The following is a 6,706-nucleotide window of genomic DNA, read 5'->3' on the forward strand; positions in this document are numbered from 1 at the left end:
AGTCGTCTGAGTTTTGTGCATCTATTCGTGCGATGAACATCGGTCCATGAAGTGGAAACAAACTACGTTCACTTAAGAATCACCAGTCTGCAACTATGTCTCTCTTTCTCCTAATGTAATGTACAAATTGTATTTCTATGAGATGTACGTCGCTTTGGAGAAAAGCGTCTGCTAAAATTAGTAACTCGTAATGTTAGGTTAAAGTGTGATTTTGGTTAAGTTTTAAAGAAATTTCATATTTATAAGAATGGTATAGAAATAGAGTGGTGTAGCTTTCAACATTTACATGTTTATAAAATGTTGTTAAAAGAATTAAGCAGAAAATATATGCAACAAGGCGGGGGCGCGGGGGCGCGGGGGCGCGGTGGCGCAGTGGGTTGGGCCACAGTCCTGCTCTCGGGTGGGTCTGGGGTTCGAGTCCCGCTTGGGGTGCCTTGCGGCGGACTGGCGTCCCGTCCTGGGTGTGTCCCCCTCCCCTTCCGGCCTTACGCCCTGTGTTGCCGGGTAGGCTCCGGTTCCCCGTGACCCCGTATGGGACAAGCGGTTCTGACAATGTGTGTGTGTGTGTATATGCAACAAACAGGCAGTTATCTAATCTATTATCGATTGGGCGCGAACCGAAGCAGAGAAACGCTTTAAAACGATAAAAGACAAATCCAACATTTTATTGGTTAACAGGTATGTGGTCACATGATCCTTTTAGCCAATCAGAATTGCGTAGATAATTCGTCACGACGTCACCAAACACGCCCACTGAAGACGCTCTCAATCGGCCATTTTGGGAGGGCAATTGTGTTTTTGTGGGAGGTGTTAGTAATAGTCTTCTTCTTATTATTATTATTTTTGCCTTTTATATGGGGAATTTTGAAAGCCACCGTAGACCCAAGCGTCAGTATATTAATGTCTACACAGCTGTCGCCTAATACATGACATGTACACTCTCTGGAATGACAGTCTCAGTGAGTCTCTCGGTAAGTCGGTGCGGCCGCCACCTGCCCGGGTTCGAGCCCACCTGGGCCGCCTGAGGAGCTGCGTCTGTCGGATTCCATGAAATTCATGCGTTTGAAGTGTTTGGCGAACAAAGGTTTGACAATAATGACGTTTAATAGGTTACAGTTCAACAATGAATGAGGAAAATGGCACAAGATTCAGCGGGGAAAGACATCACACAGACAGAATGAGAACCACTCGACACACGAAGATGTGCAGGAATAGGTTAAAACGGGACCTTGCATTGGTAAATAATACAAATACATTTTGTTACAAATTAGAAAAAACGGTGAACGTTACCACTCTGATGTGTAAAAATACCTTTCAATGTGTACATTTAGGTGTCAGTTTTAGCTATGGTCTGCCAACCCCCAAGAAATAATTTCAGTTGGATTCTCATAATATGATAAAGGATTTAGCTAAAGTAAGGGGGTGATTTCAATGAACAAAGTGACCCCATAATGTGAGTAACGAGTATATTTCGAGGACCAATAGAGATAGATAGATAGATAGATAGATAGATAGAACTTTATTGTAATTGCATAGTACAAGTACACAGCAACAACATGCAGTTTAGCATCTACCGGAAGTGCAAATAGTAGAATTGTTCAAATGAACAAGTGCAGTTAATAAAATTTATGTACAACAAGTACATAAAATGGGATATGGCAGAGAGTATGTACAGAAGCTGTTGAGCAGATAGTAGTAGGAATATAATATATATATATATAGAGAGAGAGAGAGAGTATGTACAACAATAGCAAGCATAATGCACTGTGTATGTACAGATAATATACATATTATGTGTCTATATTATACATATATAAGTATATACATTTTATCCTTATACATATGTATATAGATATACACAAAGATAACTAGGACATGCTATAAATGAACAATTATTACAATTATAATTATTATTATTATGTAGCGATAACACCAGAAATACAGGGTGGAGCAGAACCCCATGATGATTAAAGGCAGTGAAAAACAGTAAAAAAAAAAAAGCGGGGGCAGTCAAAAACAGTAAAGTATCAGTGAGACATCAGTGACCTAACTGTGAAGTGTAGAGTTCAGTAGGGTGATGATTTTAGGGAAGAAACTGGCCCTGAACCTGCTGGTTCTGGTGTGAATGGCCCTGTATCTTCTCCCGGATGGAAGGAGGTTGAACAGTTTGTAACTGGGATGTGAGGAGTTCTTGATGATTTTGTGTGCTCTGCGCAAACATCTGCTGTGGTGAAGAAGCTCAATGGCAGGTAATCGTGTACCAGTGATGCATTGTGTGGTTTTCATCACCATTTGCAGAGCTTTTCTTTCGCACACTGTAGACCTTTATACTACACTGTGAAGGAGTTGGTCAAGATGTTCTATTTACTGTACAATGGATAAAAGAACAGAGAATTAATAGAACTGTGTATTGTTTTCAAATGTGTCTGATGCACCTGTATAATCTGTACCCCTCTTTCCCAAACCAGATCTTTTGCTGATGCAACCAAGTGTGATGACGTGGTCCTGGCCGGAATCAAGGATTACAGCACCAGACTTTGGGTTTTGGTTTGACTTAAGCGTGAAATATCTATAGCATCATGCTAAAACACTAGCCAAAATGTTGCGCGTTCTTGGAATTAACTAGTGTCACCTTTTGTCACCAGGCATTGTTAAACAGGTGAGAACCCGTGATTACCATAAACTAGGTAACGGGCACAAGTTTGGCATTTCTGAATGTAAGGGAGTGGAAAAATGGCAAAATACGCTCAGTTAAGCAAAGAGAAAAGACAGTCTGTCATTAATTTGAGGAAAGAAGGTAAATCTTTACGACAAATTGCAAGGACTTTGGAAGTGTCTGTCACTGCCGTGGCGAAGACCATTAAACGAGTTGAGGAAACGGGCACCATCGAGGACAGAACGCGGTCAGGCAGGCCAAAGGTGACCTCGAAATCAGAGAACAAGTTCATTCGAGTCACAAGTCTACGAAATCGGCGGTTAACTGCCACGGAAATACAAGCTCAGCTGAACGCTACCAGAAGTACGTTTGTTTCAACGTCAACTGTTCAGAGGAGGTTGCGTGAAGCTGGTCTTGGGGGAAGAGCTGGCACAAAGAAACCAGCAAAGAGACTGGACAATTCGCATAAGGATGCGGTGGAAACTGGAGATATGCAGGAGCCACAAAACCAACAAGATGACAGTGTGAGTCATGGCTAATGACAACATGAACCTTGTAAAAACTTCCAGAAGGGTAACTTGTCGGTGTTTGGAGACCTGCAATTGCCTGTGAGCAAAATAAGCACTGGAAAGTTCTGGCTCTAGCCAAAGAGACTGTATTTGAATTCCATGTTTTTCCTCAGCTTAGTGCAGAGAGACTCTTCCCATCCTGGGTCCCCCATGGAATCTAGCAGAACCCAGTGTACAGTTGAATAAATTCCTCTCCGAAGTAGATGGGGGTGACAGTGAGCAATTTGCTTTTAAAATGTTAATGTTCCATGAATTTCTTCATGGACATCAGGAATCATTAATAACTGAATCTTTATCAAAAGTTGAGTGTAAAAAGATATGCAAGATCTGTTACTTTTGTACATTTTGGAAGACGTGGCAGAAACATCTCCCATCATTAGCAAAATACAGTTCCTTGTGTAAGTATTCAAAGCCTTTTGCTCCAAAGCTTAAAGTGGCAAATTGTTCCAAAACAACTTATTTCCCTCTTATTTGAACATAACTAAATAAGGAATTTCTCTAAGTGAGCTATTAATGGACACATTTTCTGGATGTAAAAATCACTCAGCTTGGCTGTGAACCTACTGTACAAATGAGGGCTAAAGCTCCTACCACAAATGTATAAGATAGTGATGCAATTGCATAAATCAGGAAAAGGGTACAGAAAAAAATCTCAGAAGTGTTTGGATGTCCTAGTGAGCACTATTAGATCTATCATCAGGAAGTGGAAGGTGCATCACGCCACTCAGTTGCTGTGTGAAGAAGGCCGTCCCTCAAAACTTAGCACCCAAGCAAGATGTGAGCTCGTAAGGGAAGGAACAAAGATGCCAGTCATCACTACTGTAGAAGTTCGTTGCTGAAACTTGTGTACATGTGCATGAGTCCACAATATCATAACACTGGGCTATTTGGAAGGGAGGAGGTGTGGTGGCACAGCTGGCTTGGCCAGGTCCCACTCTCTGGTGAGCCTGGGGTTCAATTCCTGCTTGGGGTGCCCTGCAGCACTGGTGTGTCCCTTCCAGCCTTGCTTTCTTTGTTGCCAGGTTAGGCTCTGGTTTGCAGTGACCCCGCTCAGGACAAGCAACTTTGGACAGTGTGGAAGGGTGGCAAGAAAGTAGCCATTACTCAGGAACACGCATAAAAGGTACATCTTGAGTTTGCCATAATGCAGTAGAGGGACCCAGCTCAGATATCAGAAGAGATGTTATTCTCAAATGAAACCGAGATGGAACTTTTCAGCCAGAATTCAAATTGTTATGTATGGCGCAAACCTAACACTGCGTATGCCTCAAAAAAACACCATCCCTCACTGAAATATGGTGGTGGCAGCATAATGGTGTGGGGATGCTTTTCATCTGGAGGGCCTACATTTTTATTTATTTTGCTGACACTTTTCTCTAAAGCTATTTACAATGTTAAGGTTACAATTATAAGCTTACAGTTGCCTATCCACTTATGTAGCTGGGTTTTTATTACAGGAGTAATTTAGGGGAAGTACTATGCTGAAAGGTATCATAGCCAGAGAGAGGGATCAAACCTGCAACCTTTGGATTCTAAGGTAGCAGCTCTAACCCCTACACTGCCAGCTGTCCCTGCTAGAAAGCTTGTTAAAATTGATGGAAGAATGGATGGAACCAAATACAAAGAAATAATGGAGGAGAACCTGTTCCATTTGGCTTGGAAACTGAGGTGTGGGAAAAGGTTCCAGCATGACAACAATCCCAAGCATAAGGCTAAGGCAACACTACAGTGGCTCACAAAGGGGGGAAAAAAAGGGGAATGTTTTACAAAGGCCTAGTCAAAGTCCTGGTCTTAACTTTATTGAGGATCTGTGGCACTCTTTGAAAAGTGCAGTTCAAAAGCACCATCTAGCCAGCTTGAATGATCTGCAGAAATTCTGCTGGGAAGAATGGTACAAAATCACTCCAAAGCATTTTGCAAAGCTAATTCAGTCTCACCCCAAAAGACTTAAGGTTGTTACTGTTGCAGAAGGAGGCATATTAATGTGTGTGAGTTGAATACTTATACAAGCAGCATTTTGCAGTATTTTTGCTTTAAATCTTTTGACACATTTCTTTGGTGTTGAAAATAAACTGAATGCTTAGGTTTTTAATAAAAATACTTATTGGAAGAATATGTGCATGTATCTTTTGAAATCCATAAAATTCTACTAAAGGGGCTTGAATGCTTTCCAAGGTACTGTATTTGTATACAGAGCTAAAGATGAGGTATTTGTCAGAAACAACACCACAGCCCAGGTGTCTCACAGCCTCTTTTAGATAAAAACACATCACGTGTTAAAAATATTTGTTTCATGAGAGACCTTTTCTTTAAAGACCTTTTCATAAATAAGCTAAATCAAAATGTTCTCTAGGTACAGTAAAGCATCTGTAAATTTGTCAACTCCATACTATGTCCACACTTTGTCTTTTACAGCTGAGTGTGTATGTTTTTTCTTTAATCTGTTTTAGGAAATCAGGTTTGATGAATATACTCTTCATTAAATCTTCACTCACCCTAGGGTTTCTGATGTAGTTTCTTTCCTGGTCTTGGAGGCAGATTCCATCACAACACCTTGGCCAAAGTACTTACCTTGACAGAGTAAAAATTACCCAGCTGTATAAATAGGTTCAAACACACAACCTTTGAGTCCAGAAGCAGGCCATTGCTGAATGAAACCTTACACTTGGTGACTTCCTGGTTGTGACACAGCCATTTGAAAAATATATTAAACTTATGAAGAAGTAAAAAAAAAAAAACCTAGCAGACCTTGAAGAAAGCAGAAGAGGGGCTCTTTGAATATGAAAAGTGTGTCATGCCTACCATGTCCACCAGGTGGCGACAGGAACCAAGGCCTGTTCCTAGTTTGGAATTGTTGTAAATCCACCCAGTGTCGCAGTCTGTGTCTGTCTAATAATGGATCTTTATCCCTGAATGCATTCAGAGATTAGATAGTGTTAAAAAGATCAGATAGAGCGATCATGAAAGTTTGCTGTCAGACTTCTCATTGAGACAGGACACAAGGTGAACAGTACGCCACTTAATTTTCTTAACCATTGTTAACATGGAGCAAAGATGTCTACTTTATGGCTGAAAATAAAAAGAACTTGTCTCCACAACCTCCTGTTGAAAGTGTTTCACACGCTTACTGTACCTACAGTCCTTCCAGAAAGTTCTGTCCTCCACTTGTGTCCTTAGTGTTGAAAATCCATGTGGATGCTGCTCATGCTGCTCTTTCCTTTTCCTAAATTTGTCCAAGCAAAATGTTGACCACCTCCCACCTTTTCAGATCATTTTGCTCCCTTGTACTGCGGTTGAGAAGACAGCGACTGTACCTCCAGATGTGAGCAGGATGCTCTGGATGGAGTGTATGAACCTGTCAAAGCACACTGCGTGTGTGTCAGATGTGTTTGTGTAAACTGTTCTTTCCGATCAGGAAAAACATTCAGGTGTGCAGGTACCTAGCTCACCTGCATAATGGGGGGGAACTGCTGTGACCGAA

At 41.3% G+C, this 6,706-nt stretch overlaps 1 long non-coding RNA gene across 1 annotated transcript; it reads left to right on the top strand.

Moving 5' to 3' along the window:
• Window positions 1–772: 772 nt before the first annotated feature.
• Window positions 773–6,387, top strand: LOC108932640 (uncharacterized). The gene is made up of 3 exons (XR_001966009.2): window positions 773–971; window positions 1,110–1,237; window positions 2,469–6,387. It is a non-coding gene; the product is annotated as an uncharacterized LOC108932640 (long non-coding RNA).
• Window positions 6,388–6,706: the final 319 nt, after the last annotated feature.

The sequence above is a fragment of the Scleropages formosus genome, chromosome 9, assembly GCF_900964775.1.
Source record: "Scleropages formosus chromosome 9, fSclFor1.1, whole genome shotgun sequence".
Classification (NCBI taxonomy): domain Eukaryota; kingdom Metazoa; phylum Chordata; class Actinopteri; order Osteoglossiformes; family Osteoglossidae; genus Scleropages; species Scleropages formosus.